The sequence below is a fragment of the Mustela putorius genome, unplaced genomic scaffold, assembly GCF_011764305.1.
Source record: "Mustela putorius furo isolate JIRA1106 unplaced genomic scaffold, ASM1176430v1.1 tig00003853_pilon_pilon_pilon, whole genome shotgun sequence".
NCBI classification, from domain to species: Eukaryota; Metazoa; Chordata; class Mammalia; order Carnivora; family Mustelidae; genus Mustela; species Mustela putorius.
The window spans coordinates 50,476,005-50,500,814 of NW_025422005.1; the positions used below are offsets into that span (position 1 = coordinate 50,476,005).

The window sequence follows — 24,810 nt, forward strand, 5'->3', positions numbered from 1 at the left end:
ATATGGTCAGTTCATCTCATTTTAAAGAGAAGCTGTCCCTCAGATATGTAAGTGAAGTCTCCCATTTTGGTGATAACTCATTTTAAAAATGCTAAACACTTGAAGTTTAGGTCAGTGTTGTTCAAGCCAAATGAAATGAGTTTGTGAACCTGATATAGCCCATGGAACAGGGGATGTGCCTTTTGAGTTTGGGGGCACTTCACACTTTCATTTAGGCCTCCTGTTGTCCCTATGGGATGGACCCAGCATGGATTACTACTTATGTTTAATGGAAGAGAACCCTCCAGTTCAGGCGGCTTCCACAACTAGCTCAAAGTTGCACGAGCTAATTGGTAAAGTTGGAACTGAACCCAGCCTTCTGACTCCTGGTCCTGGAGCCTTTTTCCTCTGCATCCTCCAGACTCATTAAAAATCTGTTTCTTGGTTTCTGGGCATTGTGAGCCAAGTTAGGCATAGGACTGGCACTGAGGTGTGGAGACATAGCACCTTTCCTGGGAAGATGAAGCGGGAGTGCCAGACTGCTGTCCTCGAAAGCTCAGCCTGATGACTCAGAAACGAAGCTGTATCTTGAGGGTAAAGCTGAGTCAGAGGAAGCGAGGTCTGACCTCGGGCAGCCAGGGCTTCTGAATTCCCAGATTAGTGTATCAAGAAACAGGATGAAAAGTGGCCTAACCAAATAGACGCAACAGTTAGCCCCCCCCACCCCACCCCACCCCAAAAACCAGGAGCCACAGACACATAGATACTGGCTAGGAAACTGCCTATTTTTCCATAATAGGGGAGCAACAAGAGTTAGACTGAAAAATTGACCCTTTGTGTGGTCCTGGAAAGAGAGGACCCCTTGTGGGCAGCAGATCTTCTAGAATCTACAGTTGGGGCGTCTCCAGTGCAAGACCCAGCCTGGGCCTTTCAGACAGAGTGAGTGTGAAAAGCTGATTGAGAATGACTGGGCACAGCACTGCTGCATCCTGAACCTCTGTAATCAAAGGACTGAGTAGCAGGCAGAGAATGGAAGGCCTCCTTCCCCCAACCCCCCGCATTTGCTGGATTAACAATTATTCACCATCTATGCGTGTGCCAGGCGCTGAGTCAAGCCATTTGCACTCACGGTCTCATTAGGTCTCACAATAAAACTGTCCAATGGCCATTATTCTCCCATCAAGGATAACAGTGGTTCTTGCCGGAGGACGCACACAAGTTGATTGGGGAGGTGGGGTTCGAACTTGGGTCTTAGTGGCTCCAAAGACTGAGCCCCCTGTAACTGAGAGTTTAGAGGTCACTGCTAACATGGAGATGTGTTGTTCTGATCCTGCTTTAAGCAAACACTGCCCAGCTGTGAGAGTGTGGTTCACTAACACTTCCACAGTGTGGTGAGCTCCTGCAGGCTCTGCCGCAGTCAGTGGTGTATTGATACTATTTGATAACCAGCTTTCGGGGTGGGGTGGGGGGAATAGGTACGTGGATACAGTCAATTCTCATTATTCCCAGTAGTCCTATAAAGTAGCCACAAATGCTGAAATTGCTAATACAGAACCATTGCTCCCAGAGGGAAGTATAGCGTTAGGTTCTCATAAGCCACTGGGCCCATTTTCACGAACTGGCCAATATACAACTTTGTTTCGTGTTTTTGATTAAAAACTATATATATACATTATATTTTTTAAAATTTATTTTTAAAGTTCTTACTTAAAGTCCAGTTCGTTAACATACAGTGTAATATTTGTTTCAGGTGTTCAGTATAGTGTGACCCATGACCCAGTGCTCATCACAACAAGTGCACTCCTGAATCCCCATCGTGTACATTGTTGATTCGTTAACATTGAACTGATGGCCAACAGCACTATAATTCACACCTGAACGAGAGTTTTGGTTTTTTTTTTAAAGATTTTATTTATTTGACAGAGAAAGATCACAAGTAGGCAGAGAGAGAGAGAGGGAAGCAGGCTCCCCGCTGAGCGGAGAGCCCGATGTGGGACTCGATTCCAGGACCCTGAGATCATGACCTGAGCCGAAGGCAGCAGCTTAACCCACTGAGCCATCCAGGTGCCCTTGAACGAGGGTTATTTAACACATATATTTTCTACATAAGGAACATCGCAGCCTCCTGGCGCTTAGAACACTAGGTAGGTAGCACTTCCATGCTATGGGGCTATTTTAAATAGTGAAATCACCTGCAAAAAAGCACAAAAATGTAAAAAAAGCACTGCTTAATAGGCTACAAAAAGGAAAATTATTTAGAGCATGAGAGCTGACACAAGAAGGCAGAGGGTGACCTTGCTCAACCTCAGCTGCGAACACACACACGGTGACTCAAAATTTTCACCACTCTGCACATGTCCACAAAGACTACGAAAGTGCTACAGGAATTGACTTTGGGATCACAAGAAAATGTTAGCAAGTTAGAGACTTTGCCAACACAGATCAGCTCATGATGAGAATGGGCTGTATGCATATGTGTTCATGTATACTTTCTGGGCCTTTATGTCCACAACCTAACCTTCCAGCTTTATTTCCCATTATCCTCCAGCCTGACTGGACAGTTCACCATTCCCCAAACATGGCCCATACATATCTAGCTTTGTGGCTGAGTGAGTGCAGTCTACTCCCTACACCTAGATACACACACACACACACACTCCCTGTCTTCCCATGTCGAGTGATTCTTCTGTGACCACCTCCATGAAGACCTTCCTCCATGAAGACCTTCCTCCATGAAGTCCTTCCTGATAACTCAGACAATGGGATTTCTCCATGCTTGGAATTACCATGGCATTTTGAAGTCTTTGTCAGACATTGTTCATGTTCTATCTCATATTATAAGGCAGCCTTAGTGATCTTCAAAAACACATGTATCTGGCCATGCCCCTCCCCTGCTTACAACCCATTAAAGGCATCCACTGCTCTCAGAATAAAATCTGAATTCCTCTTTTTTAAAAAATTTTTTATTAGCATAGAATGTACTATTTGTTTCAGGGGTTCAGGTCTGTGATTTATCAGTCTTAAACAATTCACAGCACTCACTGTAGCACATACCCTCCCCAATGTCCATTACCCAGCTACACCATCACTCTCACCCCCCTCCCCTCCAGCTACCCTCAGTTTGTTTCCTGAGATTAAGAGTCTGTTATGGTTTGTCTCCCTCTCTGGTTTCATCTTGTTTCGTTTTTCCCTCCCTTTCCCTATGATCCTCTATCTTGTTTCTCAAATTCCTTATATCAGAAAGATCATGTGAAAATTGTCTTTCTCTGATTGACTTATTTCACTTAGCATAATACCCTCTAGTTCCACCCACGTTGTTGCAAATAGCAAGAGTACTTTTTTGATAGCTGCATCGTATTCCATTGTACCACATCCTCTTTATCCATTCATCTGTTGATGGGGCATCTAGGTTCTTTCCATAGTTTGGCTATTGTGGACGTTGCTGCTTCAAACATGGTGGCGCACGTGCCTCTTTGGGTCACTACATTTGTATCTTAGGGTAAATACCCAGTAGTGCAATTGCTGGGTCATAGGGTAGCTCTATTTTCAACTTTTTGAGGAAACTCCATGCTGTCTTCCAGAGTGGCTGCACCAGCTTGCATTCCCAACCAACAGTGAAGGAAGGTTCCCCTTTCTCTGCATCCTCGCCAACACCTGCCGTTTCCTGACTGGTTAATTTTAGCCATTCTGACTGCTGTGAGGTGGTATCTCCCTAAGTCTGGATTCCTTTAAGAAGGTTTATAGGTCTAGGCCCTTCCTACTTCTCCAGTCTCAACTTGTGTCTCCCTTATCCTCTCTCCCTAGCAATGAAACTCCTCTTAGTTCTTGTAACAGTGGGTTCTTTCCTGCCTAGAGTTCTCTGTACATGCTGTGGTCTCTTCTGCCTAGAATTTCCCTTCCTCCAGTTCTTTCTTTAGATAATTAATATTCATCCCACGAATCTCTGCTTAAATATCACATCCGCAAGGAATCTCTCTGATATACCTCCAACCCCAGGACTAACTTAGCAGTTCCTGGGCTCCACTCCTATATCATCTCTGCTTTTCTTTCATACACTCAGCACCATTTAAATTATTTGCTATCGGGGCGCCTGGGTGGCTCAGTGGATTAAGCCGCTGCCTTCGGCTCAGGTCATGATCTCAGGTCCTGGGATCAAGCCCCGCATCGGGCTCTTTGCTCAGCGGGAGCCTGCTTCTCTCTCTCTCTCTCTGCCTGACTCTCCGCCGACTTGTGATCTCTCTCTCTCTGTCAAATAAATAAATAAAATCTTTAAATTATTTGCTATTAAAAAATAAAAATAAATAGATGATGTGTTATTGCCAATTTCCCCCACAAGATGTAATTATACGAAAAGAGGCCTGTATCTCATTGGATGATTTTTAGCACCTAGTTCAGAATCCAGCACAAAGAAATGGAAATCCTGGGTCACAGTACATGTTTTATGAGTGATTAAATAACTAAATCTTCATTGTTTTGAGACCTATTGAGGAGTGATAGGAGTGCAGATAGGTAAAACAGGTAAACTAGTTATGGAGGTTACCTTACTTATGATGTTAAATTACTACTCTGTTGGTGTTCTGTACTGCACGCTTAATTCTAAATTCCAAAAGTTATCATTATTACTGAATTCAAGAGGAATATGCCCTCACTACTTTATGCCATACATAAAAAATCATTTAGGTAATACAGATTAAAATGAAAAGATCAGAAGCTTCTAGAATATAACATAGGTAAATACTCATGTCCTAAAAGGAAGCAAATATTTCTTAAACAAGACACCAGAAGCACTAACCCTAAAAACAAAAAGAAACACAATGACACATTAAGTATTTTATTCTGTTCATTAAAACTTATTGACATGAAAAACAAACAAAAAAACTTATTGACATAAACAACCATTTTATTCCCTCTTCTGATTCTGTGGGTTGACTGAGCTCAGCTAGGCTTTTCTGCAGCTCCATGTTACGCTGTTTGGGGTTGAGTCATTTGGGCTCGAACATCCAAGATGTCTCTTTCGAGTGACTGACTAGTTAATGCTGGTTATTGATTGAGAGTTCAGCCAGTGCCGCTAACTCAAGAGTACCTACACATGGCCTCTCCATTTGGCTCAGGTTTCTCATAGGCTGGTGTCTCAAAAGCAAGTCTTCCAATAAAAAAGAAGTAGATATTGCCCAGTCTCTCAAAGGGTAGGCCTAGAACTGTTACGGCATCACTTTCAACATGTTTTATTGGTTAAGAGGTCACAGGGCAAGCCTAGATTCAGAAGGAGAGAGTAATAATAAACACCAGCTCTCAATGGAGAGAGTGAAAAAGAATTTATGGTCTTCTTTAATCTACCACAAATAATTAAGAAATAATTAAGAAAATGTAACAGCAAACCGCAGTCTGGAAGAAGATGTTCTTAAAACATATATGTCATGGGTTGAATTGTATCCCTCCTCAAAATTCATATGTTGAAGTCCTAACCCCTAGTACCTTAGAATGTGACCTTATTTGGAAATAGAGTCATCACAGATATAATTAGTTGACATGAAGTCATACTGGAGTAGGGTGGACCCATAATCCAATGTGACCAGTAGCCTTATAAAAGGGCAGATGTGGATACAAGAGATACATACACAGGGAGAGTGGCATATGAAGACAAAGGCAGAGATCTACAAGCCAAGGAACACCAAAGATTACCAGCAAACCACCCAGAAGCTAGGAGAGAAGTATGGAACACAGGTTTCCCATAGCCCTCAGAAAGAAACAACTCTACAACCACTTGATCTCAGACTTCTAGCCTCCAGAACTGTGAGAAAATATATCTCTGTTGATACCCAGTTTGTGGTACTTTATTATGGCTTTCTTAAGAAACTAATATAATATATAAAGAATATCCTCAAAGGAATAAGAAAAAAAAATCCAATAGGGAAATGAACAAATGTTTAAACAAACATTCACAAAAGAAGGTATTTGAAAGGCAATGATATGAAAAAGTGCTCAATATCATGAGTTAGGGAAATGCAGATTAAACCTCGATAAGGTATCACTGCACATTGTTTAGAATAGCTTATAGTAAAAATGTTAATAATACAAAATGTAGGCAAAGATGTAGAGCAAATGGAACTCATAAATCTTGTTCCTGGAGTGTAAATTGGTACAACCACCTTGGAAAATTGTCAATAGCTACTAAAGCTGACTATATGTGCACTCATGATTCAGCAATTCTACTCATAGACATAGACTCAATAAAGATGTGTGCATATACATCATATATATAAAGCATATAAATGCTTCACATCATAGAGCACAAGCATGAATGATAATAGCAGTACTATTCATAATTTCCCTAAACTGGAAAATATTTAAGTTTCTGTCTGGTGTAGAATGGATAAACTATGGTTAAGTCCTTCAAGGGAATACTACACAGCAGTGAAAATGGAACTACTGCTATTTAAAACAATATGGAAGGTGTGTCTGGCTAGCTCAGTTGGTAAAGCATACAACTCTTGATCTCACAGTTGTGAGTTTGAGCCCCACACTGGGCATGGAGCCTACTTTTTTTTAAATTGTGAAAAAAAATTCGGAAGAATTTCACAAAAATGAATGATGACTACCAAGTACAAAAAGTATGGACTATATGACTCCATTTGATAAAGTTTAAATACTAGAAGAACTACTCCATGATGATAGAAATCAGGATTGTGGATATCTTTGGAGACGGCACTAGGGAAATTTGGGAGGTGACAGTGTTCTGTTTTTCAAATCTGGATATATTTACAAGACTATGTTACTTTGTGAAAATCCACTGCATTGTGCTTTATTTGGGTGCTTTTCTGTGTTATAGTTTAATGTAAAACTTTATTTAAAAATTAAATAAAAATTAAATAAATACATTCCAAAGTGTCAGGTCATCTCCACCCACTGATAACTGGAAATACTGCCCGTGCCTTTCACATTGGTAATGATTTATAAATGTGCTGTCCTGGAAAAGCATTCTGAACATTTTTGAGGTTTTGTAAAAAGGAAAGAGACTCTCAGTTCAATTTCTTTATCTTTTTATATAATGAAGCTTTGTTGTGTATGTGAGATAGCCGATGTTGATTAACTATTTAAAACTTGGGTTAAATCATAGCGTGGACAATAACGTTATTAAGCAAGATCTCTGATATGAAGTTGGGAAGCACAGGTAAAACCCATTGGATGACAGAATTAGTTATCAAACAGATCTCAGCAACATCATTTGCATTCTAAACTCCATGTGAATGGCAGTCTATACTCTAACCTTCCTAAGCATGCAATTCTTCCATCCTCAGTTTTCTCTCTGTGTCACTTCCAGGTAGTTTTACACAGAGCATTCTCTGCCAAGGACAGTCTTGCATAGCTATTCATCTAGCTAGCTCTTTCTGAATCTAGTTCATATGTCACCTGACCAATGAGACAGAGTGTCTCTGAGATGACCCCCAAGGATCCCCTCCTTTTATTCATGTCTTGTGCAACCCCATCCCCTTGAGTATGGGCTGGACCTACTGATTCACTTCTAAAAAATAGAATATGGCAAAAGTGATAAGCAATCACTTACAAGATTAGGTTGCAAAAACACTGGGTTGCATCTTGGGCTCCCTCTCTTCTTCCCTTATTCTCACTCTCTTTCTCTCAGAACCCTTATTCTGAAAGAAGCAAGGATTGTCCTGAGTAGCCCCATGGAGAGGCAAGAAACTGATGTGTCTAGCCAACATCCAGTGAAAATGTGAGGCCTGCCAACAGCCAAGTGAGTTTGCTTCAGGGTGAAACCCTCCTCCCCAAGGCAAATATTGAGATGACTGCTGTACCACATGGTTTGGCCACAGCCTTGTGAGGCCTTGAGCCAGAGGAGCCAACTAAACTGTATCCAGATTTCTGACCCACAGAAGCTATGAACTAATACATCTGCTGTTTTAAGCAGCCAAAGTTTGGAGTATTTGTTACATAGCATTAGCCAAATAATAAAGCCCCCGCCTATACCCCTCCCACCCCAGGATAGACTCACCACCCCTGTTGTACCCAGGGCCTCCCACAATCACGGCATTATCATACCTTATGGTAATCTACTGCTTCCTTGCCTATCTCTGCCATGAAAGGAACTAGGAACCATGTTTTACAAGCTTTTTCATCCCAGTTCCCACAACTCAGGTGTACTCAGTAAGTGTTTGATTGACATGTGAAAGAATAAATACATGATAGCTATTTACTCTTGGGAAGTAACAACTCTCTTAAGCTTCTTAAGAATCTTAAGATTCTTAAGCTTTTTATTTGTAGAGTGATCAAATTTGTAGAAACATTTCAGAGACAGAATGAATATGACTTGGTAAATAATCCAAAGTAAAGAGTGAGGAAAAAGGAAGAGTCAAAGTTGGGACAAGTAGATATCCCTAAGAGAGAGAAAGAATGCCAGGAGAAGAGCCAGTTAAGAATGGTCGTTGGTGAGCTCAACTTAGTCCGTGATGAAACTGATGTGTCTTTGGACACATCCATCAGGCTGATGGGTCTCCAGTCTGATGCTTAGGAGAGAGGACTGTGGTGGGACAGATCTGGGAGCTGATGGCACATAGGTGGCAACTGAAACCCTGGGAGAGAAGCCAGAGAGCATGTCATGTAAGAAACCAGACTACCATGCATCTGCCATGCTTTGAAGAACCCAGACAGGGAGGCCATGTTTAGTTCTCCGGTTAGAAGACACCATGGTGCAGAGAAAAGCTATATTGTGTGACCAATCTGACTTACTTTCAGAATGCATGAGCTAATAAAATGGTTGTTTTATGCCACTAAGTTTGGGGGTAATTTGTAATTTATTACACATTAATATTACCTAGGATAATTACTTTAGGGAAAGCGATTTCCATGGAATGGCCAGGACATACACCAGGGTGCATTAGGTGGGGAATGTGTAGGAGGTGAGGAAGGGGTTCACACATGAGTAGACTATAGTGAGGGGCAGTCAAATTGGAGAGTGATAGAAAGGGTCTTAGGTGGGCTCTTGTCAGAGGGAGTAACCTAGACAGGTTTATAGAACAAGAGGAAAATGTCAAAGGAGTGGGGGAGTTGAAGCAGAGAAGAGTCAGCGGGGGGCGGTGGGCAGGGCACAGGTTGAAGAGCTGGACTTGAATGGTCCCCACTGAGACTAGAAGAAAATAACGCATAGCAGGATAGCCACGCAAGGGAAATGATGGTACTGCTGTGAATGCAATTCAGGATCCCCTGTAGGGTCTGGACTCCCACCAGGAGGACAGACGGGCTGAAAAAAGTAGAAAGGAGGAAGGAACTAGAAGGACCGAAGAGCTGGGGCCTCTTGGAGATCAAAGAGCCAGTGTCATGGGTATGACATCATGCGATAGTTAAAAGGATGTGAAAACGGAACCATAACAAGCTCTGGGGTTGGGTCTGGGAGTGGCGGCTCAAGTCCAGAGAAGGTGAAGTCCCTTGGAGTTAGGAAGACCTAAGAAGTAGCAGTCTAGTCACTAGTTTGAGCATTGAAATCTCCTAGGGTGATGCAGAACTGGAGCTGGAGAGGAAGACTGAGAGCCAGACCACGAGTGATTCAGGGAGTGAGCTTGGGATGGTTTTCAGTGCTTAGGAGGAGAGCAGTTGGATGGCATGAGGCTTAAAGAAAGATAGGAGTGTGGACGAGGATTGGTACAGAGTGACAACAAAGATCCAAGATAGGCCAGCTGCTGTTTTACTGAAGGGGAAGTGGGTCAGAGAGGGTAAGCCACTCTCCCCTGAAAAACCACAAGGAAGTGATGACTTCTGTTAACAAAAAAGTGATGTGAGTCTTCAGAATGGACGGAGGGTTCAAGAGAGTGTAATGGCTAAATAGGGTTTGGGAGAAGAGTGAGTAAGAAACACGTGGAGGGTAAGAAATGGTGGTGGCAGGGGGGTCTGTGGATTTGAGGTTAGGAAAGGGCTTTTTGCCTTCAGTCAGGGACCCTCCAAGCCTTAAAGGACTAGAATAGAGGCAAAAGCCTGCGTTAGTTCCTCCCCCATTCAAGGGCAGTGCTCCTCCGGCAAGGAGTCCATCCTAGTCGGAGTGTTCCTCTCCCCCCATGAAGCCCCTCCCCCGTGAGGCCCGTCCTGTTGGAGCCAGGAGGCCCAATGTGCCTGGCAGAGAGGTGACTGTCTGCCAGGGACACCGCAAAGAGGGGTGTGAGGGGTGGTGCCTGACTGTGGGACCCCCTCAGACAGTCTGTACATCCTGGACTCAGGAAGTTACACAGAGCAGTGGATCTTCCTGTTATGACTGTTTTGCTATAAATGAAAGAGAAAAATATGAGAGTTCTTGAACTCTCCGAAGAGGAAGACAATAAAAAGGGAAAAGAGAAAAAGCTATCTGACCACCCACCTGGAAGCTCATAAACTTTGTGTGGCTATTTTAAGACAGAAATGGACACGCTCCTATTAATAAGCCTGGTTAAGTCCGGCCTGTCTGCAGGCAGGGTGACCCTGAAAGCCTCTTTCCCTACAGAATCCCTGAGAGTAATAAAGAGAGGAGGTGTGCACCTGTCAGTGGACAGCCCCACACTGGTCATCGCAAGTAGAAAATTCCACAGGGAGATTCCGCAACCTCTAATTTCACCTTTTGCCCTTCCGAGAGGAGTTTAAACACAGCAGCTAAAGGAAGGGCTTACCCAAGGCAAGGCATACCCCCGTAACACCCCCAACAACTTGAGGGAGGAGGCTCTTTTCTATCCCCATTTTAGAGATGTGGAAACCGAACTCCCCAGTTCCCACGGTTAGAAGGAGAAGCTGGGAATCGAAGCTTTTAGCTCCCCACCAAGGTTATGTAACCACTCCACAGCACTGCCTTCCTTCCTGAGGCGTGATTTAGATGTAGGAAGGCCTTCAAAGTCAAAGTCTTGCATCGCCTCGGATGTGGTTAGGAGGCAGCTCTCCGCATGCCAGGACTCTCCACTTCCCTCACATCGTTCTTCTGGGTCTTTGTCATAACCTGCAAAGCCATAGTGGACCAAAGATCCGGTCTCCTTTAACCCAGAGTCTTCCCACCATCCCGCAGGGAGCTCACCTCCTGTTCTGCCAGACCCTGGTTTCCAGGAACAGAGAGCCACTCTCATCGCTGAGGAGAAAGGGAGGAAGGTGGAGTCAGGACTGGAGTGAGTGTCCAGGTGCCTGGGTGCTTCTGTGCTTCATGGACCACATGGCTTCCTTCTCTGCTTCTGCTTTCCCCCCTGTCTTTCCCAGAATCTCACTGCTCTCTGCTCACCTTCTAAGAACCAGTTCTGTGGTTAGTAGACTCCAAGGCTCTGACTCCACTGGATAGAACCTTCCAGTGCATTCCTGTGGCCTCCGGCCTGGCTGCTGACTGCCTGCGTGTCTCAGCATTTCTTGGTTCAAATTCCTGAGGTGGGAATCTGATTGGCCCAGTTCCCTTTTTGTGCTCCCTTTTTGTGCTGGGCCATAGGTCAGAGGTCACGGGCAGGCCTGAGTTGACTCAGAGGACTTCCCGAGCTGTACTGGACTGCCCCGGGTGGGACACAACCCAGCAGAGGAATGTACCTCCCCCCTTTCAGCCAGGGCTGTTCGTTGAATTGTTCCTTTATGAAGGACAATAGCCAACATTTGTAATGTACTTCTGAAACCTCCCCTGGCCCTGGGGCAGGAACACAGCCTTCTGGAGCCTTTAGAAATCAGGGTTTTAACCGCTGGAAATGGTAACTGGCAATCAGCCCGCTGTCACTCCACTACTGGACTCCCTGTTGCATCATCCCGCTCTCCTTCAAACTGTGCCCCCCACCAAAATGTCTGTCTCTGGCAGCTCCCCAGTACTGCCTCCTGTGCTAGCAACGACACCCATCGTCTGCCCAGCGACCTCTCTGTGCTGTCCCGTTCCCACCGCACACACCGCTGGCCCCACCACCTCCAGCCCTGGCATTCTGGCAGACGTCACTGTGTCCCCCGGCCGCAGTGTTGTCTCTGCAGATGCTGTCAGCTCCCCCGAGCCCTGACTGCAGGAACAACCACAGGAGGAGGGTTCTTCTCTCTCCTTTCGTTACGTGCTATCAAAGGGGGTCTCCTTGCTCCAGCCTCTGATGGCCTGGCGGGGTTGGGGGGGCTTGTATGAACCTGCTCTTTCACTTGTTCTTATGGGTCACTCTCCGTCGGACCCCCCACAAGAGCGTGGGGGGGGGTGCTGATAGGCTGGGGCAGAGTTAAGGGAAAATGGCCGGTCTTCCTCCGTGCTGCCTCCACTTGGTTATGCCGAGGGGATTCCCTGGACTCTGAGTCTGGTAGACTTGACCTACTACCCCAGAGTCTGTCCCTCCGTCGTGGAGGTAGCTTACAGTCCAGTGCCACCCAGCCCGTCTCCCCTGTCTGGCACTGGAGAGTCAGGACCAGCTTTTCGCTCCACTTAGAACCTGGCAAGAGGCATGGTGGCGTGGCCTGGAGCCTGGGCTCTAAGGTGTAGACAAGCCTGTTCTGGGACCACTGCTTGATCTGACTGTTTGGACTCTCTGAGCCTTAGTTTTCTTATCTGTAAAGGGCGGTTGCGGGGGGCGCATTAATAATCCTAGTCTCACTGGGGCTGTTGTGGGACTTACACAAAAGGAGGTAATGGACCTAAAGCACCAGAGCCTGTTTCACCCACTGGCAAGAGCTCCGTGGGTGGAGATGTTGTTATGACCCCAAGGACTAGAGTCAGATCCCTCCAAGGGTCCAAGGCCCGGTGACCCCATTGCAGCTGCTGTCCTGGGCATTGCCTTCCAGGGTCAGAGAAGGGAGGCCTTTGGGGTAAAGAATAGCACAGGACCATTACCCCCACCTCATATCTGGTGGAGAAACTGGCCTGCAGGGAAGGAGATGAGCCCTTGAGTTTACCCTGGTCTCCTCTCCGTCCCGCTGTCTGCCTAGTCTTGGGGTCACATGAGAAGTAAAAACGTAGGAGATGTAGGGAGAGGAATGGGTGGAGACACTGGGCCAGCTATGGATTTAGGGCAGTGGGTTAGGCATTCACAGGTGCTAGAGTACCAGGCATGTTGCTGGGTGGCTGCTCCCTGGCAGCCCGTCCTTTATAAGGGACGGAAGCCTAGCTCTTATAGGTCAGCAGGGAGCGCATGGTGTAGACTTAAGCTAATACTGAAGAGCACATTTTCAGGAGCCAAGCTGCAGGCGTTGGAATCAGAGCCTCACCCACAAGCCATGTGACCTTGGGCCAGTTACTCCAAGCCTCAGTTTCCTCATTTGCTAAATGAGAGTCAACAGTAGTACCTATTACGTAAGGTGGTTCTGAGCAGTTCATTAGATAATACACACAGAGAATGCCAGAACAGCATCTGCTATGCAGCAAACATGTTCATTATTGTTATGAAACCCATCAGTGTCTTATCTTCTTTCAAGATTGTAAGATCCTCAGGAATATTAGCCTCTTGTTTTTCTCACTGTAGGTCAGTGTTGGTGATAGGAAAATGAATGAGTGAATGGAAAGTAAACTTCTTTATAAATCTCCAGAGGACACTGAAACGAAGCTGCAGTTCAGAGGTCACCGAGAGTCACAGTCACCTTTAATTTCCTCATTACAAGGGAAAACTCATTCTCTCTGGCTACCTGACTGAAACTATTCTCAACCCCAGAGGGGTACAGCAAGGCCTGCTCCAGAGCAACTCAGCTGCCCCCGGATTTTTTTCCCCTTCAGGAGATAGTCTCACTAGTCTTAGCTCATCTCTGCAATGGTTTTCACATTGCCTATGAGACAGAGAGAAGAAAACTAACTTATATTTAACACACATATTTGTTATAAATATTTATATTTATAAATATATATCATTATATATTTATATATAATTCTATATATATAAATTTATAAAAATTATATTAATATAAATATTTAACAGTTGTTTATATTTGAGTGACATTATTTAAACCTCATAGCACTATGAGGTCCGGTAGTTCTTCATTTTACAAATAAGGAAACTGAGCACAGAGGTGTTCAGTGACTTGTCTAAAGTCACACAGTAAGTACATGGTGGAGTCAAGATTCTTCTGACTCCAGACCCACAATTAAAAGTTGAAAGAGCCTCTCTAGAATCTTAGGCCCAGGGAACACCTTAGGCCCAGAGCACAGCCTTGTCTCACAACAACCTAATGACACACATGCCCTTTCCTCTGAGGGGCTTCAGGATGAAGCCACATGTGACAGCTAGCTCTGCCTTTTTTGGGGGAGAAGCAAGCACTTCCTCTGGACTTGGACGAGAAGCTTTTCGCACTCTCCCATCCACTTATCCAGCCATGCTCTCACCTGCCTCCCACCGGTCCATTCACCTACGTACCCATGTACTCCTCCACCCACCCACCCCTCCCCATCCATCTAAATTAAACTTTTCTTTTTCTTCTTTCCCCATTTTACTTTTTTAATTTAAATTCAGTTCATTAACGTACAACGTGTTTTTCGTTTTAGAGATGGAGGCCAGTGATTCATCAGTCTTCTCTAACTTCCCGTGCTCATCACATCACGTGCCCTCCTCAATGTCCATCATCCGGTTACTCCATCTCCCTCCCTCCCACTCCTCCAGCAGCCCTCAGTTTGTTTCTCATGATTGAGAGTCTCTTATGGTTTGTCTCCCTCTCTGATTTCTTCTTATATTTTTCCCTCCCTTCCCCAATCATCCTCTGTTTTGTTAAGTTCCACCTGTGATTGAGATCATACGATAATTGTCTTTCTCTGACGGTCTTATTTCACTTGGCATAATACCGTTATTGACATAAGCCCCTATTTAATCATCCATAAAAGGGGGATGGTTGACATAAGGTTTAAGTAATGCAAAACATGTTTATTACCCGACATATAGTAGGTGCAAAAATGTTTACTCCGTGGATGTCTTTTGCTTTGTTAAGGAGTCGATTTCAGGAGGACTTTAATTCTTTGAAATGTCTCATTCCTGTGGCTGAATCATGTTTAATGAGCTTTGTCCTTTGATTTATTGCTCTGGGGGCCTGGGATGATAGGACAGCTCTGGGTCTTTTTTATTAGATGTGTCTCTCTGGCTTCCACAGAGAACAGTAGAGAAGTCCCGTGGAGAAGCAAGGGGAACAAAAGTCAGGAGCCGCCTACAGGCTGGGTCTTCAAGAAGCCAGCTCTGGGCGGGTGGGGGCTGAGGAGCAGGAAGTTTAGATTAGCTTCCTCACCTTTCCTCCAGACCCTATTTCTCAAGAAGGAAGTTTGTCTAACACTGAACTATAAAAATCTGCAGTTGGAGCTTTGATGTGTCTTCTTTGCAACAAGTCCCTGCCTGGCCCTGGGGGAGAAGGAGCTAGAGAGCTTGAGGCCTGCATTTGGACTGCTGTGACAAAAACTGGCCAGGCCACAGCCTCCCTGGTCTCCTGGAGATGATCATTGTGGAAATGGATATGCCTAACATTCCAACGGCACTTTCTAGTTTGCACAGAATTCCCACACGTGCCATCCCATCCCGACCCTACGTGGCAGGGAGGACAAGCAATTTTAGACTATAAGGGATCAGAATGTGCCACCCCAAAGCATGTCATTCTGTCTTAAGGATTATCTTGGGCTGAAGACAACTGAGAAACAGCAGACACCAAAAAAGCACTCTGCCTTTACCCCCGTTTTCCTAAAAGCAGAACATAAAATTCCATTTGTAACAGTATCTTCCTCTCCTGCACCAGGCAGGGGAAGGCCCCAGGAGGACAACTCTTAAACTCTTCACTGTAAGAGATAACTCTAGACTCTGAGCAGCTCACACACAGCCCCAAGAGGCAACTGCTTCACACACCTGCAGACATAGCCCTTATCTTCTAGTCGTTTCCTCGTTTACCGATCCACAATACACACCCCCTGAAGGTTTAGACCTCGCTTTCTTTGTCTTATCACTGCTCGACAAATTTATTGTCCTTCATTAAGATGCTATATCATATATGTCCCAAACTCGAACCACCCTTTTGAGCTGCTCATCACTTAAGTTTTTCCCGCGTGTGTGCACGCTGCGTGCACACATAAACCCTGTATGCTTTTTCTCTCACTGATCTGTCATTTGTCAGATTAATTTCCTGGGTGAACTGTAGTACCCAGTAGGGTGGAGGAAAACACTGCCTATCATAGAGAAGAAGAAAATAACATAGCGTCCAGCTGGTGGCCCTGTAATCACTGAGGCTCCAGCCCTGCTCTTCGGCCTCCAGATCCAGACCCCTTCCCAGCATCCCAGAGGTCCTCTTTTCACCGGGCGCCTGGACACTGGGGATTTTCTCACCACCTTCAAGGCAGCCGGTGACTTCCAAACTCCCTTGGAGAGACCTCTCTTCATTTCTTGTTGTTCGCAGTTTTTAATTCATTCAGATCTATTCTACAAAGCATCTGCCTTGTACCAGGAAGCTCAGTGTTCTGAGCAAATGCAGGCCCTCACAATTCAGAGGATAAGAGGCGTGATCAGGAGCGGTGTGCTCCAGGAGCATCAGGTTACCCTGCCAATAGCCTCCCAGAGGAAGTGAGTCAGCAGCTGAGACCTACGAGATACACCAGAGTGATTCAGGCAAAGGGAACAAGAAGAGAGGGTTCTGGGTAGAGGGAACCCCACCAGCAAAGAACCAAGATGCAAAGAGCTTGGTGAGTTGGGGAAACCGAAGAGGTTCTGTAGCTGGCTGGTGGAGTCAAAGGAGGCGGAAGGGGGATGGGGGGTGATGGGATGCAAGGCCGAAGACGGGCAGGGGACTAGCGGTCCTAGGCAAAAAAGTTGAGGAGTTAGTCTTTATCCTAAGAGCAGGAAGCCTTTGGAGGGTTTTAGCAGGGGCTTCCGATGGTGACATTTCCATCTGACTGAGTGAGAAGAATGTTTTAGAAAAGGTAGGAGGTGAAGGGCTCAACCAGAGGGTTTGTTTTTCAGTGTTTTTTCAACATATCTTCAGCAGTAGACCAAGAACTCCCAGAAAGCAGAGAATAAGTAAAAAAAAAATCAGGTCCTCAAGTAGCTTGTGCTCCCATGGAAGTATGCTTCTGGAAGAAACAAGACTTTATAATTATCAGTAGACATTGGGTACCACCATGTGTCATGTCAGGCAGAGCCCAGACAGACTCAGGCCTGTCCTCAAGTCTAGCGTGGCCTATAGTCAAGTAAACCCCACCCAGGGATCTGCATCAAGTCCCACGGGGACACCGTGTGGGTGCATGGCTGGCTCTATAGAGGCTGGAAAGGCTTCTCAGCAGAGATGGCATTTGAGCTGGGTCTTGAAGGATGGGGAGGAGTTTGTTGAGTCGCTAATTTTTGATCAAGTAATAAAGATCTCAAAGGACAGACAAATGAGGGATTAAAGTGCCACACGGGAGATATTTGTCATGACTTCCCCATGCCTGCTTTCCCTGCTCTTATAGGTGACACCTGAACCCCCCATCCCATTCTCATCCCCAGCTGCCAACCCAACAGCACTGGGACTTCAAATCTGTTCTGTCCCCTGACACCTTCTTAACATAAAAACCTGAAGGAAGCTTGGTAGGGTATTGCCATTAAGAGCTCATGGACCTGGCTTCAAATCAGGCTGCTGCCACATCAACTTATTAGGCAAATCACCTTGACTCACTTAGACCCTCGGTTTCCTCATCTATATGATGGGGATAGTAGCAGTATCTGTATCGCAACATTGATGGGAAGATTCCTGTATAGTTAGGACACCGTGGCGTCTCAGCTCCAAAACCCTTCTGTACTCTGCTTTGTGATGACAGGGCTGGTCTCAGCGAATCCCATTTCTGCTGCAAGCTGGCTCCCTCTTAAATTCTGCCAGTGGGGGTGCTGGAGGGGGAAGATAAGACTTCTGCCTTCCTGTCTGCTTCCTGTGGGCTTCCTATCTGAAGGAAAAGATCAAGAAGGCTTCTCAGGGGAGATGACATCGAAACTGGGTCTTGAAGCAGGGAGGAGTGGCTATGAGCACCATCCCAGCAATGCTCCCCCACCCCGGTTTGTAGTTTCCAAGCATTAAGTTCATCACATCCAATCAGAGACACCAACTCCAGTCTGGCTGTGCCCCCTGTTCACGTGTCTGAGTTCCAATCGCGAGGTCTCTCTCCCAAGCCTCTAACTTAATAATGACAACTTTTCCCCTTGTGGTCCCTTATCCCTATGGTAATAGCTGCTTTCTGAGGTTGCTAGCTTGGCTATGCTTTATAGTGCTCATCTTACCCTTTCAGTTACCTGGTTAACGACCTTATACCCAGTCAACAATCTTCTGTTAATTCTCTCTGTTCAAGCCGCTCATGTGGTTTCTGTCTCTTGACTGCACCCTGATTCTTTTTTTTTTTTTTCCAGATTTTATTTATTTATTTGACAGACAGAGATCACAAGTAGGCAGGGAGGCAGGCAGAGAGAGGAGGAAGCAGGTTCCTCTCTGAGCAGAGAGCCCGATACGGGGCTCTATCCCAGGACCCTGAAACCATGACCTGAACCCCGAAGGCAGAGGCTTAACCCACTGAGCCACCCAGGCACCCTGCACCCTGTTCTTATAATTAACTACATATATTAAATGTTTGATGCATACTAAACTCTCATTGAATACTGCTTCTTTTCTAGTCCCTTGTGGATTCCTAACATTCATTCATTTATTCCTCCATTCATTCAGCATATGTTGCTTCCTGCTATGTGTCAGACCCCATGTGAGGTACTGGAGTGCAGAGCTGAATAAGGCACAGTCCAGCCCTCAGAGAGCCTACACTCTGCGTGAAGGAGACGACCAAGGTCATGAGCCCCCCTCAGCTGTGGTTCTTGGCACCTCTTCCACGAAGCTCCCATTGCTGATCTCACTGCCTAGTTACTCCATGTCCCAGAGTGCCCAGAATCCCGATGTCCAACCATACAAGTATTCTTCATCTGGTATATTTTCAAACACCTGTTGAGAGACCTCCAGAATTAAGACTTGCGGTAAGGTTGACTTGATACTATTTTCTGTTGTTATTATTTAACTGCACATCTTACCACCCTTCTTAGATGGTAAATTACTTGAGATTTCCCCCAAATGCCTGGTATATGATAGGAGAACCCATAAAAGACAATGAATGAATGAATTCATCTATTTGATAAATATCCCTTGAGCTCTTCCTATGAAGCAGGCACTGGGATAGGTATTGGGAAGACAAGGACAAAGAAGATCGACAGGGTCTCTGCCCCCAGTGAATGGATGTCTCTCTGGTTCAGCAACTGCACAGCCTCTGAGGACCCAGACATTCGTGGGGCAGGAAGTGCTTCCATTAGTCTGGTCTAAAGCAGACTTTTAGGCACATCCTCGGCTTCCTTCCTAGTGAGCTGGCCAAAGTCTTCAGTGGGAGATGGCTGCCCACTGTGGTTTAGGTGATGTCCTGAGTGCTGGTGGCCAAAGGCTATATTTAAATACTAAACATTTGCATTTTTAATGTTGACTGGAATTGGCAAGGCTGTGATAACCTTTCCAAACTGATATTGGTTTTTACATGATTGAAACAGGCCTGGCCTCGGGCTTTTCTTAAATGGAAAATTTAAAGTATTTTCAATATCAGCGAGAGTGCAGAACCATCTCAGAACACTGTGCCCTGTTTGTATTCTCAGAAAATACCACCTCCCTCTCTTATGCACACTCAGCACGTCCGCCTTGTCAACCTGTCAGAGCCTTCCCAACTTTCACTAGGTCCTCTTCACCCTTCTGGAGGGTACGGCATGAGGACTGTCTGTCTTGCCTCACTGAGTGCAGAAAGGAAGGAAATAAATGCTCAGAAGAATTTAGGGAAGCCCAGAGGTGCAGTGGAAGGAGTTTTGGCCTTTGAACTAGCTTCAGATACCTTTTTTTTTTTTTTTTTAAGATTTTATTTATTTATTTGACAGACAAAGAGCACAAGTAGGCAGAGAGAGAGGAGGAAGCAGGCTCCGGGCTGAGCAGAGAGCCCAATGTGGGGCTTGATCCCAGGACCCTGACATCATGACCTGAGCCAAAGGCAGAGGCTTTAACCCACTGAGCCTCCCAGGCACCCTATCTCCAAATATCTTAATACCTGCTCTACACTCTCGAGCTGGGAGTGCAATACAGGATACATACAGGCCTTGTCCCTCATCACAGGAAGTACTGTTGGAAAGTGTAAGACACAAAGAGTAAGAGAGGAAAGAGAGGAAATAATAAGAGAGGGGAGGGGAGAGGAGAGGACAGGAGAAAAGAGGCAAATTGGTTTCCCAGAGCAGTCCTCATTCATGCTTACCTCTGTGCTCCTCCTTTTCCTCATCTATCACTTTGTAATACAAATGCTATTTCATGGGTTTGTGTGACATTCAAGTGTAATCTGTAAACACACTTAACACCCCATCCCCGGTATTTTGTTAATGCTCAGGGGACATTAGTTCTTGCCCTTCACTGGGCAGTGACCTGATATCAAAATCAGGCCCCTAAGCTCCTGGCTCCCAGGTCTCTTTCCAAGAGGCTCATGGGTCACAAATAGGCCCAAACATACATATTTGGGTTAAAAGCAGGATTTATTGCCATCTGAAGACTTCCTGGCATCTCTATTTTTCCTTGCCTGTTTTCATTGTAGTATAAGTCTCCACACCATCCAATATGGCAGCCAATGCGTACATGTGGCTGTTTAAAATTTTTTGTGCAGCTGTTTATATTTAAATTAATATATTTTTTAAAAGATTTAATTTACTTATATGAGAGAGAGAGAATGAGGGAGAGAGAGAGAGAGAGAGAGAGCATGAGAAGGGGAGGGTCAGAGAGAGAAGCAGACTCCCTGCTGAGCAGGGAGCCCGATGCGGGACTCAATCCCAAGACACCAGGATCATGACCTGAGCTCAAGGCAGTCGCTCAGCCAACTGAGCCACCCAGGTGTCCCTTAAATTTAAATTAAATAAAATTTACAGTTCAGTTCCTCAGCCACAGAAGCCCTATAGCAAGGGCTCAGGGACCCCATGGGGCTGGTAGCAACAAGTGCAATACAGGATACATACAGGCCTTGTCCCTCATCACAGGAAGTACTGTTGGAAAGTGTAAGACACAAAGAGTAAGAGAGGAAAGAGAGGAAATAATAAGAGAGGGGAGGGGAGAGGAGAGGACAGGAGAAAAGAGGCAAATTGGTTTCCCAGAGCAGTCCTCATTCATGCACATCTTTGCACGTGTTCATCCAAGCGTGGAAATCGATCTCTGTGTATTTTGTACATTCTGAGGAAAGAGGCAAATTCTCTTCTCTGAAAGAGCCAGAGTCTGAGAATTTTTTTTAAATTTCGTTTCACTCAACAAATACTATCATTTAAAACTCAGATATGAGGGGCGCCTGGGTGGCTCAGTGGGTTGGGCCGCTGCCTTCGGTTCAGTTCATGATCTCAGGGTCCTGGGATGGAGCCCCACATCGGGCTTTCTGCTCAGCAGGTAGCCTGCTTCCCTTCCTCTCTCTCTCCCTGCCTCTCTGCCTACTTGTGATCTCTCACTGTCAAATAAATAAATAAAATATTAAAAAAAAAAAAAAGAAAAACTCAGATATGAACCTTTCGTTTCCTGCATAAAATAGGTCTGTGACTTTTTACAGCCTACTGAAAAGCCCTAGATCCCCACCATATTTCCAAGGTCATCATGATTGACTCCCACTACCCTTCCGGGCTGCTTTCTCACTGTATTCTGTCCCCACTCACCGCAGACACACACGGGCCCTTGCCCCATCTTGCCTGATGACCGCCTTTCCTGATGTACCTCATGTTCAATACTCCTGCCTTAGCTCCTGCTGAGCCCATTGCCAGGAATATCCAGGAAAGTATCAACTCCACCTACAGACACTGGTGAAAACACAGCTTAGGTGCTTCCTCATCCCTCTTCCTTCCTCAGTTCTGCTTGTCCGATGTACTTCTAGGTCCATCATTTTTTTCAGAGCATTTGCTCATTTGTATCCATATCTCTTTCCCCATCTCTATCCACTGTATCCCCCAGCAACAGTGATTCTCAAACTATGCGTGGAGAAAATACCAGATTTATTTCTTTGTTTGCTTAGTCTTTGTAAATTTCCAATTTCCAATCCACTGCAGACTGATGATTTTGTAAAATAAAAGGAAAGTTTTTAAAAACACAAAGACACAAAATACAAGCCCTAGCTAATTTATTGTTAGACTCAAATTCTTAAAAAGTTTTCTAAACTCTTACTCTCAATTTCTGTTCTTTTCTTGTCTTTGATCAATAACAGTTTTCAGACCATCCTTGGAAGAGGGATGCCCTTCAGGCTCTGTGAGAAACTACACATGGACACGCTTTATGGAATCCTTTGGAAACTTTTTGCCAATGTTCTTCCAAATGTCTGAGGGGATGCACAGAGGAGTGTCTTTGTAGAGGGGCCTGGTCTGTGGCGATGCAGGCAGATTTGGGGGGTAGATCCCAGTTCTCTGTAAGGGGCATCATGATCCTTGCAGCCTGACCTGAATGTGGACTTGACCTGAAGTTAGTCTGAGGTTCTTAAACTTTGTGCCATGGATCTCATTAATAGTCTAGTGAGGCCTATGGATCTCTTCTCAGAATGTCTTAATATTTAATGTCTTAGATGCAGAAAATAAATCTACAAGATTATAAAGGAAATCAATTATGCTCCATACAATTATTAAATGTGTGGTACAGGAATGTCCCTTTATTAACACATTAAAATAATATCTGGTAGTGAGCAAAATATGTACTATAATTCAAAGTATTGATGAGTGTAAAACTGTACTTCAAGTTTTCTACAACTGTACTGTGATTTGAAAATACCCGTGGTTTCTGCTGTGATCACCATAGATCTGGCTAATACTATTGTCATTTGTCACTTATGTTCGTTCAGGAACTGCTTAATTTCAGCAATTTTTTCCATCACCTGAGGTCCAGACAAAATGTCTCCTAACTCATTCATTGATTCAATCAGTATTTATTAAATACTTTCTATGTACCAGGCATCATTCCAGGAAAAGCAAAGTTTCTGCCCTCACTGAGTTTTCAGTCTGGCTGTGAGTCAGATAACAAATAAATTAATATGGGGTGCCCAGGTGTTGTAGTCCGTTGAGCTTCTGACTCTTGGTTTTGGTTCAAGTCATCTGCTCAGGGTTGCAGAATGGAGCCTCGCGCTTAGCACTGAATCTGCTTGTTCCTTTCCCCACTCTGCTCTCTTGTACGCTCTCCCTAAAATATATAAATCTTAAAAAAAAAATCAATATCGTTGATTTTCCTTATTTGCAGCAGTTACATTGTACAAAGTCACCGTGAACCAGGCTCATACAGGAAATATAGGGTTACGTTCTTTGAGTCTCTGGTCACATTTTCATCAACTGATCAATATATAACCTTCTTTTATGTGTGTTTTTCTGTTTAAAGACTCCTCATGTAATATATATTGTTAATTTGCTAACATTGCCCTCATAGCAAGGTAACTATAACTACCTGTAACTATAACTTCATGTAACAGTCCCTCAGAATAATACACTGCTTAAACTATAACTAATGAGGAGTTGTACTGGTCACGCAAGCATGCTTAAAGATGACCTTGAGGAAAAACATGTACTAGCAGCAGGCCTGTGGTGGAGAGGATGAGACACGTCCTTGAAGCCAAACGGCTGGGAACGCCCAGGAGGCTCAGGGTGGAAGACAGCCCTGCTTCACTTTTTGTCTCCACTATCTCAGAGAAAGCTTCCTACAAAGGTAATCCATTTAAGTGCTTTTGCACAACTAGGAATCCTGGGCTGCTGGACCAGACACACCCCACTCCTTCTCTTGTTTACTTTGTTTACCTCTAAAACTTGTGACCAACATATGACTCACATTCCTTCTCGTTTACCTACTAGACATATGGCAAATGTATAACCTTTCCTTCTCCTTTGTTGTCTTGTATCTAATAAATACAGGATTGAGGAGTTGTTTGGTGTGACAGTTCTTCCTTTACAGCTGACTTGTTTGTGCCTCGTTCTTCTCCTGTGCACATTAGGAAAGTGGCAACTACAGGCCTGAATGAAGCTTATCCAGCCCGTGTATTTTCTCCATCAGGCCCACAACAGCTTACTTACTTCAGAGCACTCCGCGGCATTTTAGCACTATGCTCAGGGGCCATTTTAACCAGTAAAACATCAAAAAAAGAAAAAAAAAAGGCACAAACATGTGAAAACATGGCACTAAATAGACCGTAAAAAAGACTCACTTCTGGGATAAGAGCTGAAACAAGAAGGCAGAGGGTTGCCTTGCTTGACCTCAGCTGGGAACGCACTCATCGGGTGACTCAAATTTTTTCTCTCTTTGGGTGTCCATGAAAGACCATGAGAACACCAGAAGAATCGATTTTAGGATCACAAATGAATTTTAACAAGTAATTGGATTCACACAAACAGAATCCACAAATAATGAGGATCACCTATAGATGTACAGTATCATGGTAGGTAGTAAGGGAAATAAAGAGAAATTATCACAGGGTAAAGCTGGCAGTTCATTGAAATGGTCAAACTTAGAATGTGTTCTGAAGATAGAGAAACAAGATTGACCCTAGAATTGGATGTGGAGTATAGGGGTGGGCAGGGGGCTGAGTCCAAGATTTTTGTCCTAAGCCACTGGGTAACTGGTGATACCATTTGAGGTTGACGTAGATTGAGAACAGTCAATAAGTGAGCACCGACTACATGTTCTTTAGTGCACATGATGCTTGTGCTGCAACAGTGAACACACAGAAACATGTTTTGCCTGGAGTAACATTGGGAACAGCCCCTAGGAGGTATCATTGTTCTTTTATTAAACAGACTGTCCCCCAGTGCAGAAAAGGAACTGAATTGTGCTCTGCACAGTAATGGGGCTCATTGACTCCAGAGGTAGGGAAGACATTCTGGCAGTTCCAGAATTCTGTCCTGTAATAAGGCTTTA

General features: G+C 44.8%; 1 long non-coding RNA gene across 1 annotated transcript; it reads left to right on the plus strand.

The window, feature by feature from the left end:
* Positions 1–16,469: 16,469 nt before the first annotated feature.
* LOC123387342 lies at positions 16,470–23,819 on the plus strand. The gene is made up of 3 exons (XR_006601772.1): positions 16,470–16,567; positions 18,568–18,866; positions 22,133–23,819. It is a non-coding gene; the product is annotated as an uncharacterized LOC123387342 (long non-coding RNA).
* Positions 23,820–24,810: the final 991 nt, after the last annotated feature.